The sequence below is a fragment of the Ambystoma mexicanum genome, chromosome 5p (genome assembly GCF_040938575.1).
Source record: "Ambystoma mexicanum isolate Mex_15411 chromosome 5p, UKY_AmexF1_1, whole genome shotgun sequence".
NCBI classification, from domain to species: domain Eukaryota; kingdom Metazoa; phylum Chordata; class Amphibia; order Caudata; family Ambystomatidae; genus Ambystoma; species Ambystoma mexicanum.
The window spans coordinates 182,557,888-182,583,229 of record NC_090930.1 but is presented as its reverse complement, the minus strand read 5'-3'; the positions used below and the strand labels follow the sequence as shown (position 1 = coordinate 182,583,229).

General features: G+C 46.8%; 1 protein-coding gene across 1 annotated transcript in view; it reads right to left on the bottom strand.

Moving 5' to 3' along the window:
* TRPC5 (transient receptor potential cation channel subfamily C member 5) overlaps nt 1-14,734 on the bottom strand; it is a 1,352,993-nt gene extending 1,338,259 nt beyond the window's left edge. Inside the window, exon 1 of the mRNA XM_069612595.1 lies at nt 13,840-14,734. The gene's annotated coding sequence lies outside the window, so the exon portion shown is untranslated. The remainder of the gene's footprint in view (nt 1-13,839) is intronic.
* Between the last annotated feature and the right edge of the window lie 10,608 nt (nt 14,735-25,342).

Here is a 25,342-nt window from a genome sequence, read left to right as displayed (position 1 = left end):
GCTAAACTCCACTCGATTCTCCTGCCCCGGCAGCAATTAATCCACACCCCAGCAGTGAACTCCACCGTATCAGGTGCCTACATCTCAGCTGTGCTCTCGTTGTGACTCATAAACTCACATTATTTAAATCCATTAACCAGTCTTGGATTGGTGCACTCCTTCACAGAATAGCAGGGATGAAGGCACGTGTGTTTGCAGAGGACATGAGCTCCTCCAGGCTTAGAATTGGAAGTCTGGAAGGACTGCGATTATCAATCTGTCTGAGGCGCATTCATCTACAGGCCGGTGTCTGCAAAAGTCCTGAGTGCTGCGGCAGTCTGTGACTTTTCATAACAGCAGAGTTCCATGGCCCCTCGGGCGAATTGGGGACCCATTCTACAATCTGATGACTACAAAAGGCAAAAGAGGCTCACAGGGCTGAGTCTGTGGCATGTCAGACAATTAGACCTTCAAAGTGTGCCTTAACAGCAGGGATGGGCTGGTCTTCAGGGGAACTGAGGACCACTTTACAAGCTGGTACCTCAAAATTCTCTTACATCTCAGAGGGTGATTTTCCAGCAGAGATGAACTGACTTTAGGGGAATTGGGAGACCACTCTGCAGGCTTCCCCCAAAGTCTAGATAACCTGCAGCAGAACCTGAGACCAGAGAGGGTGCCTTCCAGGTAGTGGTGGACAGGCACTGAGCAGAACCTGTAAATCACTCAATCAGGGCGTGCATCAGAGTCAGTAGGATGTCGGGCTATGGGACCGCCAGCCGGTAGATTCTCAGCACAGGTGGACAGGCCTTCAGGGCAACTGGGACACCACACTACAAGCTTGTACCTCAATATTCTCTGACATCTCAGAGGGTGATTTTCCAGCAGAGATGAACTGACTTTAGGGGAATTGGGAGACCACTCTACAGGCTTCCCCCAAAGTCTAGATAACCTGCAGCAGAACCTGAGACCGATAGAAGGTGCCTTCCAGGCAGCAGTGGAGAAGCACTGAGCTGAACTTGTAAATCACTCAATCAGGGCCTGCATCAGAGGCAGTAGGATGTCGGGCTATGGGACCGCCAGCTGGTAGATTCTCAGCACATGTGGACAGGCCTTCAGGGGAACTGGGACACCACACTACAAGCTGGTACCTACAAAAGGGTAGAGGTCCCCTTGGGCAGCGTCGTGGTAAGGGAAGCTAGTTGACCATTACAGCGTGGCTTCTCATCAGAGGACTAGAAATCATGGGGAACCGGGGACCCCTCCACAACCCGATTGCTCCAGATTATAGATGCCTGGATCAGCATCTATGGGAACTTCAGTGTGTGACTTCCCAGCACAGGGGTTGAGGCAGTGAGGGGAGCTAGGAAACCACTTTATAATCTGATCCCTCCACATGCTAGAGGGCCTGGAGCATAGTCAGTAGCCAACATCGAGCGATCCCTTCACTTTTCATTTCCCTGAAGACGACCTGCCTTTGAAAAACACCCATGGGCACCCCGTAAAGGATTAGAGTGGCAAATTGTGAACTTCTCCTGTTCTTTTCCTGCTCCCCTGACCCCTCCAGGTAGGTAAAGGGCCTTCCATGTGAATACCAATCTCTATTTTTAACTTTAAAAGCAGAGTGAGAGATCTGACCAGTCTATGGCAGGCAATTGTGGCATGTGTGCATTGTGGACAGGCTTTACACAGTCTCTTGACAGGCCAATGTCAACAAATGGAATGGGCAATGCTGCAGGGCCACCCAAAGCGAGGCAGGGTAACTGCTGTTACCATAAGCAGTCCTGGAGAGGGGCAAACCAACCTCCCCCCATTTCTGCTCCTCTCCTTCTCCCAAGCTGGAGAGACATGCAGTCTGTGCAACACAATACTGAGGAAGGGTGAGGTGTGAGCAATCACCTCACCCTTCCTACATGCAGCAAGGTGCTAAGCACCTAAGGAAACCAACAGGCAGGCAGGGATCAGGTTCAAAGACCTGCCCCCCCCAGGGGGCCAGATAGTCGGCTATCCGGACAGGGGGCTGGAACATAACAGCCCCCACTACTGTTATGCTCACCTGGTATACACAGGGAATCCACCCAGCCGGGTTACTATCTAGTATGCTTCTCAGCTTTGCCCTGATGTGGTCTGCTGGGAAGGTTCTGCCTGAAAATACAGAAGGACTGTGTTCAAGAATGACTGACTGGGGTAAGTATCCTCCCTCCACCCCCGTATGATTTCAGTCCCTCTGGCGCCCTCTCCTCATCTTGTGGTAGAATTAGGCATGCTCTCCGTTCTGCCTTCTTTGCAGGGGCACGTTATCTTTCATGGGCGAGTGCGGTCCAGTTACTTCACTGACACCGGCCCGTTTGATAATTGTTCAGGTAGGTCTTCTTGCTGTTCTTTAGTTTTGTTGCTATCCGACATGCCTTTCTTTGTTTAAAATGTCTCTTTTTTCTCCCTTAGGTATGCAGAGCTTCAGCGCGGCGAACTGGCTTGGTTGAGCCCCGCTGGTAAATGATGGCGCATTGAGAGCGCTATGATGTGGTAAGTAAGCGCTATGCACAGCGCTGCAAAGTCTTGCCTTGGCTAACCTGTGTTTTCCTTCCTTGTAGGTCTCGGTGTTCTTCAGCACGAGTGAAATGTCAGGAGTGGTACCAGCCGAGAGGCGACCAGCCAGGTAAGCCTTTTGAGCAGTTCGTAATCTGTAAATGTATCTACTGCTTTTTTTAATGTTGCCTCTATCTTCCTCTTTCAGGTCGTTCTGTCCGGGAGGCGTGCAGATTCGAGGAAGCTGTTCTCAGTAGTGGCGAGTGTTTAAAAATGAAGACTGCAGGTAAGATGCTGCTGCTAATGATGTTCCTTTTGTCTCCTTGCAGGTTCTGCTTCTCCGAGGTTTGAGGGAATAGCTGGACACGGTGAGCGTCACGTTGCAAGCTGCAAAGTAACGCGAAGCGTGTTGTCTTGCTCGTGTGTGGTTTAAATAGCCCCAACAAAATAGTCCAGGTAAAGTAGTCCCAAGGCTGCCACACCCAAAACACTAGACCGCATAGCTTGGTTCTTAGGAACCAAGCTATCTGGATGCCTCCATGTTGGCTGACAATATAATAAAGTAGTTTGCAAGCACATTGTTTTTCATGGTGTATGAGCCTGGCGCCATAGGCGCCAGGACTGGCCCCATGAGGGCTCTTGAAGAGGATGCAAGGCTCTAGAGGCCCGAGTCCTGACTCCACCTGGCCAATGGGTTTGCCAGAGAGGGCTTTGGGCGAGGGTCGTGACAACTACTATACATATCAAAGACCCAGGGGTCCCCTGGGTATTATAAATGCAGAGTGGCATGCTCTGAGAAAACCCAAACCGTTTGTGGACCCTGAACGGGGACCCAAACACACAGGAGATGCACTGTTTACTCAGTACCTTCCAAACCTTTGCTTCTTTAGCAAACTCTGAAGTTCGCTGCATTCGCAGCGTCTTTGTTTCCCCTGTTGAACATTGTACTGTTCACAAACCTTTTTCTCGGCCGAGAGGCGAGCGGCGAACATGGAACAGACAAGGAAGCAGGATCCCAGTACCAGCTCGAACGAAGGAAGAGCCTGCAGTGCAGCCCGGCGTAGGCTGTGTCTTCAGGAAAACTGTCAATTGCAAGGTAAGCCGCCACGCCGGGCTCCGAGCACGTAATAGAAACACTGTTTTCTAATCGCAGGTAAACATCCGCAGGCAACCGCTCCCCCGGCGGACTCGGAACGCGTGCTGTGCGTCTATTTTCATAGAAACATTGCAATTTTGAAACACAGAGGCCGCGTGGAAACCCCATTCTGGGAAACATTATTCTTAATGCACGACAAACTTTGTAAACAGGTCATCTTTACAGCACACATATACTTTTGTCCCTCATACAACATCTGGGGCATTATTAAAGCCCAGGACAACAACGGGTCCTTTTGACAGCACTCATATATTTTTGTCTCATACAGCAACCAGGGCTTTTTTAAGGCCCAGGCCAACAACGGGCGCACGCAATTAGTTACAGCTAACAAAGGCATAACGTATTACGCAGAAATCAAACCGGGCGCAAGAAATAATTCTGCTCCCAAAGTCGACTGCATGGCAGTTTATCTGAACTAAATCAAAATATTTTTGGCACAACATTAGACAGTTACCCAGCACGGGAAACAGCATTTCTAAACTCTCAACGAATCCACAAATAATCTAACAAACATTATAAAGGTACATGATATCCCTGTGCAGTTGCGCAGTGATCAGAGAGCTCATTTTGACATCTGTGCAGAGACTGCTGACGCGGGTTCAAACCCCTACAGGGCCAAACACAGCCTGTTCAAAAAAATATCTTCCTTTTAATCAAAACAGGCTGAAAGTAAACATGGGTCCCAAACGGAAATTACGGGAACCCACCACACCAGCACAGAAACCCAAATCACCCCAACTTCTGGCAGCCATCGAGGCAGTGGAACACTAAGGTTGGGCATGGGTCAGGGAGAATATGTACGGCCTACCAAAGGAAAGGACACCCATTACACCCTTTCAAGATGACGTCACAACACCATCAAAGAGACAGAAAGTGACAGATGGCCCTAGATAAGGTAACATAAAACTGGCGAAATTGTGTGAGAACATGTCAGAAATACAACAATTATTGTAGGAAATGAGGGGGAAACAATTACCCCAAACAGGGGACCAGGGGCCCACAAACCACAGAATACCCCTAGAACCTACCCCACACCAGCAACAATCCAAACAACAGCAGCCCCAGCCACACCACTGCCACAAGTGCCAGCAATGCCAACAGCTTCCAGCACAGTTGCACCAACTGCAGCCATGGCAGACACAACAGGTGCTTTACTTTAAAAGCATGGGCAACCCCTAGTACAGACCTAGTGGGACAAACTGGGCAAAGCAACAGCAACCCAACAGACATAGCAAGGATCTGCAATACCCAATTAGAATTAAAATTGAAATCCTTTCAGACTTAAATACTCAATAGATATAAAAGATGCCTAGCATTGAATATTGACACCATAATCAAAGAAGCCATATGGGCCAAAGAGTTCATAGAAATATTTTCACTGATAGAAGCCCAACGCAAAGGGAAAGATGCTTTTAGGGATCCCATAAAGTTAGAAGAGAAAGCCATAGCCAGAAACGCCCAGGTAGAACAGAATTGGGACAGGTCCAAAATGACATATACATGTTAAATGCTGAGCCCCCAGCGGAGGAAGAGGCCTCACAGAACTCCTCCAAAAATAAAATAAATACACAAGGTCACAGAAATAACGATAATGAGAAACATAAAAAGCGGCAGCAGCCCTTTTGGAAAAACCAGCCATGGGCGGCTAAGTCTAATACCCACAGGCAAAACAAGAACCACTCTACAAAAGCCAACATTCCATGCAGGAATTTTGGGAAAAACCAGTGCACCTGGGGTAAGGAATGCTGGTACAAACACGCTTGCACAAACTGCAACGGTGATCACGCAGCAAGCAGCTGCACCAGACTGGCAGCCAAAAATTCAAAAGATGAACACCAACCACTCCTTTTCAACTCCAGGCCTGGCACAAGGCAGAACTCCCATCAACCCAACCTATTTTAGAGAAGCACTCTTGAATTACCCAGACAGGGAAACCAGCGAGGCAATCTGGCAGGGGTTTACCATGGGGTTCATCATCCCATTTAAGGGCACAGGGTCACAGACTATCCCATTGAATCTAAAGTCGACCAGGGATAACCCCCAAATAGTGGAGAACAAAATGAAGAGGAAACTGCTTTTAGGCAGGATTGCAGGACCCTGGGACCACATGCCCCTCAAAGATTACATAATATCACCACTAGGACTGGTCCCCAAAAAAGAACCTGGAAAAATGAGGCTAATCCACCACTTATCCTACCCCAAATGCCAATCACTGAACAACGGCATTCCACACACAGAATCCGCAGTATCCTACACACACTTCCAGGAGGCGGTAAGACTCATACAGGAATGTGGCAGGAACGCCTTGATGGCCAAACTAGACATCAAATCTGCTTTCAGATTATTGCCAGTCCATCCAGATTCCCAGCAATGGCTAGATTTTACTTTTAACAGCAAATTCTATGTAGACAGATGCCTCCCCATGGGGTACGCAGTATCCTGCGCCCTATTCGAGCAATTCAGCTCCTTTTTTCAATGGGCTTTCCAAAAACAGAGACCAGGGACCAAAATAGTACAATACCTCAATGGTTTCATGGTAATGGGCCCAGCAAATTCTGAGGAATACAACAGGGCCTTGGCGAATTTAGAAGGAATGGCCGCACAGTGGGGCATACCTCTAGCAAGGGAAATAACGACCAAACCAGCCAGCAACATAATTTTCCTCTGCATTGAAAATGGCTCTGTACAAGTACTATGCAAGATCCCGAAAACAAAAATTGCAGAACTATTGGAGAAAATACAAGCCCTGACAACAAAAGACAAGGGAACAGTTAAAGAAATTCAATCATTAGCAGGCAGTCTCAACTTCGCTGCTAGAATAATCCCGCAAGGGAGAGTATTTTCCAGAAGCTTGGAACTAAAAATCAAATCATACACCAAACCCAACCTACATATCCGACTAGGTGTTGAGGTGAAACAAGATCTGGAAATTTGGGGGAATTTCCTAAAAGATTTCAACGGGATCTCACTTTGGCGAACGCCTTTGAACACATGGACAAAAACGGTCCTTTTCACTGATGCAGCCGGGAGCAAGGGGTTTGGAGCCATACTAGACACGCAGTGGGTGGCAGGACACTGGCCCAACTCATGGCAACAGGCAGGGTGGACTAAAAACATCACCCTCCTAGAAATATTTCCCATCTGGCTAACATTACACATCTGGGACAGGCAGCTAGCTAACACGGAACTCTTGGTCTGGTGCGACAACATGGCAGTAGTAGGCTCCATAAACAGAACGTCTACCAAATGCCCTTTAGTCCTACGAGCCATCACAGCAGTCAAACTACAAGAAAACATTGTGGTCAAAGCAAATCACATCGCTGGAGCGGATAATAACATTGCAGATGCTTTATCTCACTTTCAGTGGCCAAGATTCTGGGAGCTAGCGCCGCACGCCCAGGAACAGATGACGCCAATACCGGCGGAATGCTGGGAAACAATGGGAAAGCAAAAATAACGGCATCAACACCAGAGCCAGAGAGCCCAGGCCGGGATGTCCAACAAGAAACAGGCACCTCAATAACAGGTGCCAACAAAATAACGGCATCAACGCCAGTGCCAGAGAGCCAAGGCCAGGATGTCCAACAAGAACCAGGCACCTCAAAGATGGGTGCCAACAACTCCCTAGGCTTCCTCACAGAGATGGCAAGGAAAGCACTGGCAAGCACCACCGCATCAAAGTACAGTAAGTGACTACAAACAGTATTTAAAGCCACAGGCGTAAACCATGTAGAGTTAATAACGATTAAAGACATAGAAATAATTTTTAAATGGGCACATGACCAGGGCTTTAAGAGAGATTGGGCAAAAAGACACCTAGTTGCAATCTCATATTTCTCAAAAATTTGGGGTGATTCAGACCCCACTCAAAGCGCCATTATTTCTTACTCATTGAAAGGTTGGGGTAGAATAGAGGGCCCCCAGGTGGACACCCGCCACCCCCTGGATTTCAACAAACTGGTTCAAATTGCAAACCAGCTGGAAGCCATATGCTGACATCCATACGAGATCTTAGTGTTCAAAAGATTTTTTTTTCTGGCATACTTTGGGGCTTTCTGTGTGGGAGAGCTCATTGCTTCGAGCACCAAGGCGACCAACGGTCTGGGCGTCATGGAGGTCAGGGTCAGACAGGAGAGCGTCATCATAGAAATCCAACAATCTAAAACTGGGGCCAAAAGAACTATCAACATTTGTTGCATTGATGAGGCAGTAAACTGCCCGGTATGCATCACCAACCTCTAAAACACGCAAAACCCAAGGTTGGGGGGAGGTTTTTAATCCACAAGGAGACCTCGGCACTAAGCCGCTACCAATTCAAAGGGGTGCTGATGAAAGCAATCAGCAATGCAGGGTGGGACCCTAAAGGTTTTGGCACCCACTCCTTCAGAATAGGTGCCGCCACTTCAGCATGGCAAGGAGGTTCAGCACCTTCAGAATAGGTGCCGCCACTTCAGCATGGCAAGGAGGTTTAGCTCCTCAACAACTAAAAAACATAGGGGGTCGGAAGTAAGATTGTTACAAAAGATACATCAGACCACAGCTAATATAGCCAGCCGCCTTCATTTTTCTTTTTCCCCCTTCATACAGAAACACCAGGCGAAGGGAGGAACTCTCTCCAATCAGCATGGATAGTCGCCCACTCTTTTATCTTCAGGACGGGCCGATGGGCAGAGGAGACCAAAGAAAGGCCACCTTTCAGAAACACCATTTCCTCATGGTGGGGTTACAGAGGCCTACGATGGGGAGAAATCCACGAAACATTAGCAGAGCTGGTCGCATACAGAGACCCACCAGAATTTTTGGTCATACATCTAGGGGGCAACGACCTAGTTTCCATTGGAAGGAGAAATTTATTCGAGGACATGTGCTCCTCCCTAGCAGGCATTTCACACAATTGGAGGGAAATGGAAATATACTTCTCGGCCATCCTACCCAGAAAGAAATGGCAAGGGGGCCAACTGCTACAAATCTGTAGACATTTCTAGAAGAAAACTCAACAGGGGGCTAGAAAAATGTTGTACAGCAAGAGGACTGGGCTTCATAAAGCACCCAGCCATTACACTGGGTGACCCGGACCTTTTTCACGAAGACGGCACCCATCTATCAAACCAAGGCATGGAACATTTCTTTGGAGAAATTACAGCAACTCTAGCCTCCAGGGGTTGCCAATAGGAGATACTTTTGGGGGAACGTGGTCAGCCGCCAACCTGCCCACGTGTGGCGGCGCGGGCCAGAGGGGGGGTAACCCCAAGACACGGTGCCCAAAAGTATGTTACTATCATGATATGTGATTATTGTTATCTCCATAACCATATCTGTACAATAAAAACCTACGGCCTTTTATTGCCAACACTTGACAAACAATCTGTGAGCCAATTTATCCTGTGTGAGGGTATGGGGTCGGCAAAAAGTATGCATGCATATGGGTTCAGCAGTTATGGGCAATGCTGCAGGGCCGCCCAAAGCGAGGCAGGGTAACTGCTGCTACCATCAGCAGGCCTGGAGAGGGGCAACCCAACCCCCCACACCCTTTTCTGCTCCTCTCCTTCTCCCAACCCGGAGAGACACGCAGTCTGTGCAACACAATACTGAGGAAGGGTGAGGTGTGAGCAATCACCTCACTCTTCCTTCATGCAGCAAGGTGCTAAGCACCTAAGGAAACCAACAGGCAGGCAGGGATCAGGTTCAAAGACCTGCCCCCCCCAGGGGGCCAGATAGTCAGATATCCGGTCGGGGGCTGGAACATAACAACCCCCACTACTATACATATCAAAGACCAGGGCATCTCTGGGTCTTATAAATACAGAGCGGCATGCTCTGAGAAAACACAAACAGTTTGTGGACCCTGAACGGGGACCCAAACACACAGGAGGTGCACTGTTTACTCAGTGCCTTCCAAACCTTTGCTTCTTTACCACAAAACCCTCCCACCCTACAAATAAGGGAGAAGAACAAAGGAAAAGAAGTACAAGGCACTGTACGGTGCCCACAACAAGTCGTGGGACATGAGAAGGCGGGCATGGGCCAGAGGGGGGTAACCCCAAGACCCAGTGCCCAAAAGTATGTTACTATCATGATATGTGATTATTGTTATCTCTGTAACCATATCTATACAATAAAAACCTATGGCCTTTCATTGCAAACACTTGACAAACAATGTGTGCGCCAATTTATTCTGGGTGAGGGTATGGGGTTGGCAAAAAGTACGTATGCATATGGGTTCAGCAGTTATGTCTTGCAATGGACGCTGTGTGCAAAATAGACGTCAAGGTGTGTTGAACGGAAAGCTGTCAATTAATTGTTAGCTTACCTTTTCAGTCTATTTGTCCCATTAAAGTCGGGGACTGGCCATATGCAAATCGGCATTGGTCCTGAAACCAACAGGAGCAGTGAGGTTTGAACTGCTAGGCCACGTCCACTCTGCACAGGGATACAAGAAATCCCAGACATGGTTTGGCCTACTCACGCATCTTTGGTGAACTGCAGCTTCATTGCCCATGCACAGCGAGCAAGGGACACGGATCTGGATGTTTTCATGTACACTCCCTGAACGGCTAGGCCACGTCCACTCTGCACGGGGACACAAAAAACCCGCAAACATGCTCTGCCTAGTCAGACATCTTCAGTGAACTACATCTAGATTTCCCATGCACAGTGAACAAGGGACCCGGGTCTGAATGTTTGGATATACACTCACTGAACGGCCAGGCCACATCCACTATGCACAGGGATACAAGAAACCACAGACATGGTTTGGCCTACTCAGGCCTCATTGATGAACTGCAACATGATTTCCCATGCACAGCGAGCAAGAGACACAGGTCTGGATGTTTGGAAATACGTTCCCTGGACGGCTAGGCCACGTCCACTCTGCGCCGGGACACAAGAAACCCCAGACATGGTTTGGCCTACACCGCCATCATCAGTGAACTGGAACATGATTTAATGTGCAAAGCGATCAAGGGACCCAGCTCTGGATGTTTAGATATACGCGCCTAGACCTGCTAGGCCATGTCGACTCTGCATTGTGACACAATAAACCCCAGACATGGTTTGGCCTACTCCAGCTTCATCAGTGAACTGCAACATGATTTTTTGTGCACAGCGAGCAACGGACCTGGTTCTGGATGTTTGGATATATGCTCCTAGACCTGCTACACCACGTCCACTCTGCATGGGACACAAGAAACCCCACACATGGTTTGGCCTACCTACTAAGGCATCATCGGTGAACTGCAATATGATTTCCCATGCACAGCGATCAAGAGACACGGGTCTGAATGTTTGGATATACACTCACTGAACTGCTAGGCCACGTCCACACTGCACAGGGATACAAGAAACCAGAGGCATGAATTGGCCTAGTAGGGCATTATTGGTGAACTGCAGCTTGATTTCCCACGCACAGTGAGCAAGGGACCCGGGTATGGATGTTTGGATACACATTCACTGAACTGCTAGCCCACGTCCACACTGCAGAGGGAACAAGAAACCCCAGACATGGTATGGCCTACTCAGGCATCATCAGTGAACTGCAACATGATTTCCCATACACAGCGAGCAAGAGACACGGGTCTGCGATCCTTGGACGGCTAGGCCACGTCCACTCTGCATGGGGACACAAGAAACCCGAGAGATGGTTTGGCCTACTCAGGCATCATCGGTACACTGCAACATGATTTCCCATGCACAGCGAGCAAAAGACCCAGGTCTGGATGTTTGGATATACGTTCCCTGAACGGCTAGGCCACGTCCACTCTGCGCTGGGACACAAGAAACCCCAGACATGATTTGGCCCACTTCGGCATCATCAGTGAACTGCAACATGATTTCCTGTGCACAGCGAGCAAGGGACCAGGGTCTGGATATTTGGATATGCGCTCCTAGACCATCTAGGCGACGTCCACTCTGCATGGGACACAAGAAACCACAGACATGGTTTGGCCTACTCAGGCATCATCGGTGTACTGCAACATGATTTGCCACGCACAGTGAGCAAGAGACACGGGTCTGGATGTATGGATATACGTGCCCTGGACGGCTAGGCCACGTCCACTCTGCACGGGGATACAAGAAACCCCAAACATGGTTTGGCCTACTCAGGCATCATTGGTGAACTGCAGCTTGATTTCCCATACACAGTGAGCAAGGTACCCAGGTCTTGATGTTTGGATATACGCTCCTAGAACTGCTAGTCTACGTCGACTCTGCACCGGGACACAAGAAACCCCAGACATGGTTTGGCCTACAGCGCCATCATCGGTAAACTGCAACATGATTTCCTGTGCACAGCGAGGAAAGGACCCGGGTCTGGATGTTTGGATATACGCTCCTAGAGCTAGTAGACCACGTCGACTGTGCACGGGGGACAAGTAACCCCCAGGCATGGTTTGGCCTACTCAGGCATCATCGGTGAACTGCAACATTATTTCCCATGCAGAGCGAGCAAGAGACACGCATATGGATGTTTGGATATACGCTCCCTGGACGGCTAGGCAACGTCCACTTTTCATGGGACACAAGAAACCCCAGACACGGTCTGGCCTACTCAGGCATCCTCGGTGTACTGCACCATGATTTCCCATGCACAGCGAGCAAGAGACCCAAGTCTTGGCATAGTCGCCCTCCCCATTAGGCGAACTGAAAATAGATAATAATATTGATAAATGCACAGCCTGAATACAGTGCAACCAATGGCGTTGCTTTGGGCTTCTCCCATGCCATCATTTTTAGCCTCCCTCTGCCATTATGGAAGGGGATCGTCCATATGCAAATCAGTCTTGGTCTCCAGACAGACTAAAAAGTGATTAATTAAAAGATGTCAATTCATCAGTTATTGGTATATACGAGTATCCTTTATGTTCTGAATCTCCCTGGGGGGGGCGGACCCCAGTTCCCTGTTGACACCCAATGAGGCTGAAACATCCCCGGGTAGCTTTTATGGGGGGCGGGGGGCCTGGCCTACCAATTATGGCTGGACTGCTCTCACTGCTGGCAAGACCAAAGTCTGCCTTGCATATATATATATATATATATATATATATATATATATATATATATATATATATATATATATATATATATATAGCTGTCGTCCTCCTGTAATGATGCACACGGACTAAAAAACAATGAAAGGGGAACGGTCGAGAGCAATGCTAGTGGTTGTGTTTAATTCCAATATGTTCATTGATCACGCACTGATGTTGGCTGAATGTACAGGACACACTACCTGCCTAGGTGTATTAAAGTGCCTGTGTACCTGACCAAAACATGACTACAAGTGCATACATTGACTTGTTTTCCGTGCATGTTTCCCTCCCCACCTATACATATCTGCTATGTGTGTGTGTTTTTTTCTGCAAAGTGTATTAGACGTTTCGACAGCATCTTACACAACCTGGGCTGTGGGGTGGTGGCGCCTTTTGATTTGCACCGCACATCGTCTCCTGGCGTGCGGCAGGCTGTGCACCGTGTGTGTACAGCCCGGGGTTAGCCCTCCAGCCTCGATGACCCACTGTCCCTGCCTGACAGTAATAGGTGCCCGACCCTGGGGCGCGCTGTGCATACAACGTCCTCTGCAATCAATGCAGCCCTGAGCAGGATTAACACACACACACACAGCTAGACAGTAAAGATGTCATGTCAGTCCCCCGACTCCCATCCCCACGCAGACAGGTGGGATGTGCTGCTGCTTCTACGTGCGTGATGTAATAGTGGGCATCGTGCATCATTAAACCTGTTTCTTTGGAAGAGGGAGGGGTGGTATCAATTGCACACACTGCAGGACGCGATACACACACGAGAGGGGTGGAAGCGGGTGGGGGGTCGTTCTAGTGCAGAGATGCACAAGTTTAGGGCGCGCAGACCAGGCGCCTCTCCGATCCCCGCCCACCCGTGCCGCGCTCTCCTTGTGCGGGAGAACTGACCCGGGCTGGGCACTGCGTGTTAGGGTCACTGTCAACGTGTGCACCAGCGCATCGCCTGCTCTACGCATTTTTGTGTACACACAGTTGTCTGCATCGATCAAAGCGAGGCAGGTTCACCACACGTATTTTATAAACAGAACATGCATTTCTAACCCGCAGCCAATGGCCGGGCATCCAGAGTGCATCCTAGCCGTGTGCAATCTGTTGCCTTCACTGCAGCGAAGGACAATGGCACCGAGTGCGTTCACTCACCTACTGTGTGCGGGCACTCCGGGATCTACATCGTCTCCAGCCTCCGGGGGTCCTCGGGGCAGGCGGGTCCCCCCGTGTATGTAATCCTCGCAGTGTCGCACGGACAGGTGGGCGCTGCCCCCCGGGGCTGTACGCTCCAGGCCCCCATCCTATCCTCGCGGGTTCCCGAAGTTCCCCATGGCAAAAAATAAAAATGTTAAAATAGAAGAAAAAAAAATGCAACAATCCGTGATCTTCCTTGGCCCTCGTTCACGCCGTTCCCAGCGGTTCATATCCGCGCTTCCATCTGGAAAGGATGTAAATGAGGAGCATCGTGGCCAGTGCCTCCAATTCAGAGGGGTTCGCGAGCTCGTTCGCGGACACCAGAGTGGGGGCGGGGGAATGAGGAGAGAAAGAGGGGAATGGGGGAGAGGGAGAAGGAAAGAGGAAAGGGGAAGAAAGAAAGGCAGGACGGGGTAGAGAAAGGGAGCGAGGCAACGGAACGCTCTGACTATCCCTTGAGCTCCAGATCAAATCCGCTGTTCCTGACGCCCCGCAGCTGCAGATGTGGGTGTCCCCTCGCCTGCTGCTGCGCCTGTTGCCGGCTTTTCATGTTCTCTGGGTGTGCCTGTGGACGCAGGGGCAGAGGAGAGATGTGAAGATGGCTGTGCTTGGAGCGGCAACGGCAGTACTTAGGGGAACCGAGCAGACCCCCTCCCTTCCCTCTTGCTTCCGTGCACCCCCTCTGCCGCTTATTCTGCGCACCGCAGAGGAGGAGGCCACGTGCACGCACGGAGCCCGACTCTCTTCTGCCCAAGGCTCCCTGCCTGCGGAGGGAAGGGACAGCCAGGCGAAGACGGCTCAAGCAGGACCCCGGCCAGGAGGGCGGATAATCAGCCCCCAATGAACGTTCCCAGGTGGAATAATCGCGATGCCTTCCCCTTAAGCCAACAGACGTTCTCGTTTGTTGCACGTCTGTCTGTGTGTCAGTGTTTTAAATGATGTGTTTTTGGAATTGACTTTGCGCGTGTGCCATAGAGGCGTAGCGCCAATGTTGAACCGTGTGTATCTGTTATGTCACGCTTGTGCGTCTGTGGTTTGAGAACCCGAGTGTATGTTGTGTGATTTCTGCATGCATGTGGCATACAGCCTCTGCATCAGTGGTTTGCTGTCTATGTGTAAGTGTGGTGTAGAAAATATGTGCAGATGTATGGTTAATTCGGCGTGTCTGTGTTAAAAGCATGAATTTCTGTGTTGAAAACCCGAGTGTACCTGCTAAGTTAATCTTTTGTGTCTGTGATTTGAAAACCACTGTGGAATGACGTCTGCGCGTCTGTGGTATTCAGCCCTTTTGTCTGTGGTGTACAATCCGAGCGGTTCTGTGCTGTAATGCCCGTGTCTATGGCCTAAATAATCAGTAACTGTATTGTAAAGCCTCTGCGCCTATGATGGCGTGTAGGTTTCAGGGGTATATTTAGAGTGAATGCGGTATATGTGTGGTGTGAAGCGCGCGCGCGTGTGGTGTAAAGGTCGCTTCTACTTGTACTATAACCCCGTTTAACTGTGTGTGTGTGTTAAGGCTGTGTGTTGTCTGTGATGTAAAGCCTATTGGGCACGCATTTCTGGTGTATGTTTAGTTTAAAATCCCCGTGTTTGTGGTGAGACGCCCGTGCTTCTTTGGGGCGAAGCTTGCGTGCCTGTGCTATACACCCAGTTTGCCCGCAGCGTGTAGTCCGTGTGCGAGGAGCGGGGAGCGTAATGTCCGCGTGCTGTGTCAGGTTCCCCTTCTCGCTTACAGTCCGTGTGCATACGTCTGGCCCAGGCAGACGACGCTGTCGGCTTGCTACCGTACTTGGTTCACGCCGTGCTACCCCGCACTTGCTGGAGTCCTTCCAGGCGCGCCATGCCAGGCTGAGCAGGAACAGCGCACCGGGAGACGACAAGTGGAATGAACTGGGCGACCCCGCTCTCGAGCTCTGGAAATAGTCACCACTGAACGGCCTCTCATTTTATCAGACGCATTGGATTTCATTTCAAAACCTTGGTTTTAGTTCTCTGTGCAATTAAGCAGTTCGTGGACACGCACTGCACATTAGACATGTAAAATGCACGGCAACGTCGATTTTACAAGTCATTTTCAAATATTTTGAGATTTTTTGCAGACATTTCCCTTTTAAATCCCTAAATAATTTAATCCACGACCACATTATCTTTATAATAATAGTACAACCGAACAATAATACAAAAACTACATTAACAATAACAATTATAAAAAGCACAGAACAATAACATAATATCTAATTACATTATTATGAACTTTTATGGAAAAATATCTGTTCAGAAATAAAGTTTTTAACTGAAGGAAAAATAACAAAACTCTTCTTCTCCTTCCTCTTCTTCTTCTTCTTCTTCTTCTTCTTCTTCTTCTTCTTCTTCTTCTTCTTCTTCTTCTCCTTCTTCTTCTTTTTCTTCTTCCTCTTCTTCTTCTTCTTCCTCTTCTTCTTCTTCTTCTTCTTCTCCTTCCTCTCCTTCTTCTCCTTCTTCTTCTTCTTCTTCTTCTTCTTCTTCTTCTTCTTCTTCTTCTCCTTCCTCTTCTTCCTCTCCTTCCTCTCCTTCTTCTTCTTCTTCTTCTCCTTCTTCTCCTTCTTCTTCTTCTTTTTCTTCTTCTTCTTCTTCTTCTTCTCCTTCCTCTTCTTCCTCTCCTTCTTCTTCTTCTTCTTCTTCTTCTTCTTCTTCTTCTTCTTCTTCTTCTTCTTCTTCTTCTTCTTCTTCTTCTTCTTCTTCTTCTTCCATGTACATTATAATATATTCATTATGCATTTACAACAGGCTGCACTTAGAACATGTGAAGCATTTCCAGAACAAAACCACCATTTTCATTCAGATTCAGCATCAATTCCAAAGTCATAAGTGTGCTTGTGCATGATCCAGCACTAGATCTACAGTAGAGCGACTACTGGCTTACGGCCAACATTGTCTCCAACAGGGTGCCATTGTTTTGGGGATGATGCCACAATGCCTAGATAAAATAACATAAAGAGGTGCCTGTTGCTCAGTGCTGATTTCCCAGGTCCAAATGTGGTGTGTATTTGTGCGATTTAGTACGTATTGTCCAGATTCAAATCTCAGCCGATATGCACAGCACAGTTGAAATGAAGAGATGTCTGTGTAGAAAGTTGATGAAACATGCACACTGGAATTACATTAAGAGCAAATTGTATTAGCGGAAAATGGCGCTTGTGAACGTGAGAGAATTTCTCTATGGGAAAAATTGAAAAGAAATCATCATATCTAACGACCTCAGAGTCATACATTATATGTGTTATATTTTCTGAATCAAAATCATGTTTTTGTCTTGATGAAGGCCGAACAAAAGAAGGGAGCAATAAAGGAGTTAACGCCACCAAGAAGGCCGAAACATTCGGTGTCGTCATTGATACTTTGGTTAAGTGGAATTGGCTCGATAATTGATTTGGATGAAAAAGAGGCTACAATTTCCACACTACTGTTGTGCTGTTAGTGATTACATAGGATTAGTTGTTTATTTTTTTTTTTTGTAGTACGATAGACCAATCCATGTAAGAAATGTTTATCCAATGATTTTCATTAAAGTGATGTATGAAATTACTATGTGTATGAATATGTATTGTGAAATGCTCGTCAACGTGCTCACCCCAAATTGGTTGAAAGAAGAATATAATGATTTGTTTTGATGGAAATATAGAGGATTGTTCCGTTCCTAGACCATGCTCACAAAGGCATCCTCAAAGAAAGGATGGGCATTCTGGAATCCTTATTGCTGGCAGTTGATGATGCTGTAGTGATAGAGAACCAGCAACATGAGAAATCTAATAGAAATTAATGAAAGCTCAAATCACTTCTTCTGTGGGCTGTCGTACAATCAGAAAGACCTCAATCCCTATTAAGCCCTTTGCACCATATCAGCAAATATGCATTTGCATATCAGTCCCTGACCATAAGGTCAGTACACCCAGGTAAAGTACCTTAGAGTAAGAGTACCAGTAGTATCCCTAAACACATGTCTTCGCCTCATTGGGAATCATCAAAGCGATGTAGCAGCACATTGAAATGCTGTGTACACTGGAAAATAGGGGGAACTGGGCCTCGCATATGAGAGTTAAAGCCAAGTAACATTTCTATTTAACACAACATAAGTCCCAACTTCCAATACAGAAGCCCTTCATTAAAGTTTGCAACATTAATACAAATTAGTTTGTGCAAACCAAGGGACTGAAACTGAAATGTTCTCAAGTATGTGAATTTTGCAACTGTAAAGGAACACATGGAGAAAAGTGTTCAGCTGCCAAATAAAACATATTATAAGAAAAACTTCAGGCTTAAAGAAATACACTTTGACATGCAAAGTACAGCATTCTGGTCAGTGTGGCCTGCCCTTAATGGTGTTCAAAACAAACCTCCCCCATTGCTAGATCTGTTGTCTCTGAAGGCTCATTTCCGTGCAGGGCAAATGGCATAGCCAGTGCCTGACTGGAATGTAGGGAGGAGCTTCAGTGGGAGATCTCTGTGTAGCTGAGGAATACCAACAATTTACAACCTGCAGCCCACCAAATTCAAACAACAAAGAAGCTAATGGCTTTTTACCATGGACTTAAGAAAACACAGTCCAGGTAGCTATGGGCACATGCTGGCCAAGAATGGAATCTGGACTGAAGAAAGAGAGATAAGATTTGCATGCATATGAAGATTTTCCATTAGTTTAAATGGACTATCATAACTGATGGATTTTCTCAGCAACTACAAGTCACACTGCATCAATTTATGTGTCATTTCAAGATAATTTCAAAACAGTTTTGTTGAAATAAAATGTATCCACCTGCAACTTATGTAAATGTAATGGCAAGCTAAAATGTGTTCCTGGATGCTCTAAAAATGTCTTGAATTTAAGAATTGGCGAGCTGGTGGAGTGTAAAATTAGGTATTTGGAGAGTAAAATGCATGTTCATAACTATAATGCTTTTCGAATAAATGATGAAAAATGTCCACATACCCGTGTAACATGGCACAAACCTGGCTGTCGTTTTATGAAAGTTTTGCCATGTAGCTTCTGTTTGCTTCTCCTCCTGACATTTCTACTGACTGTAGGTGAACGCTTCTCTTACATTTCTACAGGATTCTCTGCAACGCTTCATGCATAGTGGTAAACAAAACAGCATTGCCAATTGTGTTAAAAAATGCCATTTCCTTGAAACCACTGCAAATCTTGCTTGTTAATGCTGTCATAGTCGGTACAGAACATCCCAGCACTGCACATAAAGTCAAACATGCTTCTGTTTATGAAACACCTCCCCACCTCTGGCTGTGGACAATTACACCGGCATGGTCCCATGCTCCTCTTGGTGGTATGGCTGAGATTATCACCTTAGCAGTGGGAAAATCTGCATCACTGTTGTCATCAACTTCTTGAGGTGACGGAGCAAACGTGAGCACAACATGTACCCCAAATGTAGTGCTCCATAATGCTCAACGACTACATCAACAGTAGCGACAGAGGTCACACATGTTCAAAGGAGAATCATGGCACCGAAAACCCACTCATAGACTGTGCCTCAAAAAGCCTCCACTCCTTCCAACTGAAAGTTAGTAGCAAAGTTTCTTTCCATGGCATACCTGGGCAGATCTTGCGCAAAGGTATCAACCACGATGAGCCCTCTGCGTCTCTCCATCTCTATCAACCTCACTGCATCGACTTTTGGGGAATGATATCACTATCCCTTCCTGTTAACCATACCCTCAACACCTGATTGGGTAAATCCCACAGTTCCATTTCCATTCCCACCATCCTTAAAAGGGTAGAATGTGGCACGTGTGTGTTTCCAGCTACAGTGAGTGCCACACACCAGTAAAGCAGGGACAGTCCTTTTTCCGTTTCCACTTCAGCAATGCATGCAAGGCGCTAGGCCCTCACCACAGAGAACACACCATAGTACACACTATGTTTAAATGCTCATGTTATGTGCACTGCACTCCCCACCTGCAATTGAGCCTGCCAGCTTTCACCCTGGCCACATATTTGCATGCATGACTGCATAACGTTGCATTGGGTGTGCTGAACGGTATATAGGAGGCTGTGTACATTAGCCATAGTTTACATGTGTGCTGCTGAGCACGTCCTTTCATGCTGCAACATCTTAAAGCATTCCCTAAAGCAAGGGGCATATAAAGGCCAAACCATAGGAAATGCAAATGGAGACATGTGGCTCCCTATTGTGCAACAGGGGCAATGATGTACACCGTATGCTAATGTATGCATAGCAGCTCACTTCTGCTGGTCTACCAAGTCTACAATGTCCTCCACAACCATTGCGTAAATGTCACCAACCTCAAATGCATGCAGAGTGACAACTGCATGGCTGCATTATGTTGTGGTGGCTGTGACGAAGGCCTAGTCTGTTGGGTGCATGGCCTACAGCCTAAAGTATTCAGCCATACACCCAACAGTCTAGGCCTTGCTCACACCCACCACAACTTAACAGAGCCATGCAGGTGAACATGTAGGCATGTGCCACAATTCAGAAAGGCAACATAGGCACCAACACTTCTACCCAACCTCTGCAGCCTAAAGCATGGATGGAAATGCACATGTTCCACTTACCGTAATGTACAAACATACCACAGTGTTTGGCACCGCTACCCACTTCCATTCAGAAAGCATTATAATAATGCCAACCAAACAACTCAATCTTCACAACATTGGTCCTGCTCCCAAAACTCTACTACGTGCATAGAAGCAATACTGCATAGTGCACTGCAACACTTACTAATCTGCACTATGCAGACCACCCAAGCACATATGAGAACCAGTTCAACCGTAACTTCGTCTATATGTACACTATTCCAATAGTGCACCCAGTGGACACACTGCACGACTGCTCACTGCAGCATCTCACCCATAGACCAACAACTGTACGATGTGCTAACAATCACCACACCCATGCAACCAACAATGTCTGCAATGCAGGCAAATCACACACACAAAGGAACAATGTGGCACCTACTTGCAACCAGTGGACATAGCTTTTCAACCAGTGGACATATTTCTCTCTGCAAGGACTCCATCCAGGCATCGAAGGGGCTATGGACTTAGTACACACAACACACCATAGTACACGCTATCCTTAAAGGTTCATGTCATGTGGAATGCACTCCCCTTCTGCAATTCAGACTGCCACCACTCATCACAGAAAGAGAGCGCCACTGGAGCTGTCATGTCATAACGAAGGCTGCCTGCAATCACCACACAATGTTGTCGCCTGCTGAGGCACACCACCATCTTCTTCTAATGAGATATTTCACATGAAGCACTTCTCATCCCCCACCACCCTTTCCATCCCTTCTTCCCACCACCACATGCCGTAAACTATGTTTTACAGTCCCTTTCACAGCCACATTGTCCTCAGATACAACATGCCAGTCGTTATCAACAACTATTGATGCACAACACGTCACTGCACACTGGCGTGCAATCAAAATATTGGCTGTGCACTGAACAGAGTAATGGAAAGCCGGAGCGGAGGCAGATATGCCACACTGTTACATAAAAGAGGCCCAGCCATGAACAAAATGTCTTAGGGGCTAGGCACACACACCATAAATCCGATACCCCTGGCGGCGTTTCCCAAAAACTTTGACACACAGCATGCTTCTATCCAGCCAACCACTGGCCGCATCCAAAGTTCGTCGACAGCACAACGTACTGCAAGCCAATGAGCCTTCTGTCCCCGGAGCGAAAAGGTAAATGGGTCCGTGGAACGGAGCCAGATATCACGCATTTTTTGAGACATAAATTTCAGTTCTTTGCAACAAAAGTTCTGGTCGGATTTCCACCAAACATTCAAAAGCACTCTTTCTGATGCAAGCCCCCGCTCCTGCCTCAAATTTGGTGCAAATCCATCCAGCCATTCAGCCTGTAGCTGTGTGCAAAGTTCTTCCCCATTCAGTCTATGGAGAAAAAAAAAATGTTGGGACCCCCAAATAACTTTGCCCCCTCTGCACAAAACCTCACTAATCTTGCCAAAAAACTTCAGAGCGGCATATACTTTTTTTTGCAAAGTTTGAGGAGGATTCCCCCAGGGGGAGCGAAGTTATAAGCCACCGTAAAAGAGGTCTTCCTATGAGTTTAATAACTTAACCATAACTACACGGCCGCTACTGCAGGCCATGTATATATAGTGATATCTTGGTTTGGTCCGCAGACCCATTTCCCGGACCGCGTCCACTGATTGGATGGTGAAAAGCGTGAACTGCGTCAGATTTTAGGAAACGCCTGCCATTTTGGAATCGCAGACTTCGACCGATGTCCATGGGCATTGCGGTAAAAACATATAAAAAACACAACATTACACTTGTCAAACTTATCAAACAATCTATGGGGAGGTAAGAGGTGATGTGGATGGGATGGGTTATGTCCATATGAAGCCAAAACATTTTTTTTTTCACCGTAAAAGTCAGAAAAAGGTCTGGATGTTCGCAAACTGTCCTGTGAAGTTCGGGGACACTTCAGATTTTCGGGAGCAATTCTTGGATGGCTTATAACCTTGGCACCACTCAATGAAAGTGCATGAAATTTTGAAATTCTATTCTAAACATGGTACCGAAAAGCTTTCCAAAGTTTGGGATTCTGCAAAGCGGGGGTGAAATTAGAGGAGGGTCCCAAAATAATGTAAAGGCTTATAAATGTGGTGCCATTTGACAAATCTGCACAAAAGATTGCAAGACGATTTTAAATCTAGATATACATGTTCTTGCAATCATCAGTGATGTCATCAATAACATTTGTGATGTCATCTTTGATGTCCTGGGTGTTAGTCTAAGCAGTGCACGGTGGTGGCACGAGTTCTGGTTGCTTAACTTACCATAACTGGTGAATTTCTGAGGTTTTTCAGTTCTACCTGTAACCATAACGTCCCTGCAACAATGTTTATCCATTGAATTTCATAGGTTTTTATTAGTGCAATTTAACCATAGCGTCCCCTTAACTAAGTTAACTACGTTTTTTCATTGAATATATATATATATATATATATATATATATATATATATATATATATATATATATATATATATATTAATTGTGTTTAAGTTGCTCAACCCATAGGAAGAACAGTTTTTGGGTGGCTTATATCTTTATATCTTTGACGCAGTTTGATGAATCCTCACCAAACTTTGCAATAAAAGTATATGGCCACCTCTGAATGATTTTGCAAAGTTTGGTGTGATTTTGCAAAGGGGGGGGCAAAGTTATAAGGGGGTTCCAAGAATCTTGAAATCCTCATAGACATAATGGAAAACACATGTTTTGCTCACTCCTACAGCCCATACTGCTGGATGGATTTTCACCAAACCTACGTGAGGGGCGTGGCTTGGTCCTGAAAGTGTGCTTTTGCAAATTTGGTGTAAATCCATCCAGTCTTTTTTTGTAAAATGGCCAAAAAGTAGGTACAAAAAATGTGTGCCATCTGCGTCTGGTCTGCGGACTCACATCCTGATTCGGTGACTGCGGACGCCTCTGGACCAATCAGAGAGCCACCTAACATTTGCAGACATCGTATGCTCCTGCCGATTGGTCTATTAAAAACCTGAGGTGTGTCAAAACATTTTAAACGGATGCCATGTTGGTTTCATGACCTGTGCCTGTAGTCTGCGGAGGTCACAGTAAAAACATGAAAAAACACATTACACTTGTCAAACTAATGAAATTATCTGTGAGGAGGTGAGGGGTGATGAGGATGAGATTTTCATATGTCCAGAAAAAGCCAAATATCAGGTGTTTTTTCTTCTCCTAAATCCACGAACATCCCAGATGTTTGGGGACATTGCTGGGATGTTGGCGAACTTGACAAAAGCTCGAGGACATCCATGCATATTTCTGCATTATAGGGTCGGTGAAGAGGAGTTTTTGGATGGCTTATAACTTTGACACCATTCAATGATACTGCATGAAATATTGCAATATCATTGTAGAGCCAACATCAAATGTCTTTGCAATGTTTGATGCTGTTTCACCAAGAGGAGGCAGAATTAGAGGCGCGGTCCCATAATGTTTAAACGGCTTGTAAATTTGGTGCTGTTTGACGAATCAGCGTACAAGTTTGCAAAACGATTTTAGGCCCAGCTTTGAATGCTTTTGCAAAGGTTGGTGGGATTTTGTCAAGATGGGACAACATTATGGGGGGACTCAACATTTTTAGATGGCTTATGACTTTGGTGTCATTTGACGAATCTGCACACAAGTATGCAAACAGATTATAGACCCAATCTTGAATGTTTGTGCAACGTTTGGGTAGATTTTGTCAAGTGGGGGTAATTTTTTTGTCCCTATATTTTGACACCTTTCGAAAAATAAAACAAGGATTGATTTGCAGAAATCTTGTGCCAGGAGCATTGGCAAGGACCTGAAAGCACAGTTTTGCAAATGTGTCCATGTTTTTTTTTTTACAGTGTCATAATGTATGTACAAAAAATAGTGATAGACCTTTGGTGACTGAGGTATATACTGTGGCCACGGCCTCCAGGGACCTGATATGTGGTAAGGTTTTTCACAATCGGGATAGATTTGAATTGGAAAGAATTCTGCTTGTGGCTACAGGCCGAAGTGCTGGATGGAATTGCAACAAACATGAGGAGCATCAGCAAGGACCTGAAAGCATGGTTTTGCAAATCTGTCCAGGGTTTTATTTTTTCCAAAGTGTCAAAATATAAATACAAAAAATTGTGATATAACTCAGGTGCCTGGACAGTGGGCCTAGCCCTCTGCAAGAACAAATGTCTACTCTGATTTGCCTGTTGCGACATGCAGCATGGAGGAAGCACATGGGTTGAAAGGGAAGAAAATCTGCTAGCGCCTACAGCCCGAAGGGCTGGACGAAATTGCAACAAACGTGCGCAAGGAGCATCAGCAAGGACCTAAAAGCAAGCTCTTGCAAGTCTGTCCTGTGTTTCATTTTTTCCGAAGTATGAAAATGTAAGTACAAAACCGATGAAATTCATGTCGCAGATTATTTCTTCTGACGTTGCTACAAATGCGCATAACGCAGTCAGTTCTCTTAGCTTGACTACGTAGTCGTCCACGGGTTCTGTCGACTCTTGCTTCCTGCCATAAAATCTGATTCTGTGTAGCACTACATTTTCTTTACATGAGAATCTTTTGGCTATTCCCCTTTTCGCTTCTTGATAGACGTCATCACCTTCTCCTGTCGGGGTTTCTGGGTTCAGGCCCGCAAAAGTTCTTTGTCCTTCTACACCCAGCCCGTTTAATAACATGGCCTTCTTGCGCGCGGCTGTATAGACTGTTCCACCCATGGCTTCCAGATAGGTTTGAAATAAAGGCTCCCATTGGAGCCACAGAATAGCTGGCTTGCCTAGGACTTGCAGGAAAGGTGGTGGTGGTGTTGCTCCTTGCATCGTGGTGTAGCTGGGCTGATCCCGTCCTTCGTCGCCAATTATGTGGTGGCCTCTCAATGATGACACCGAGCCCAGTGGATGT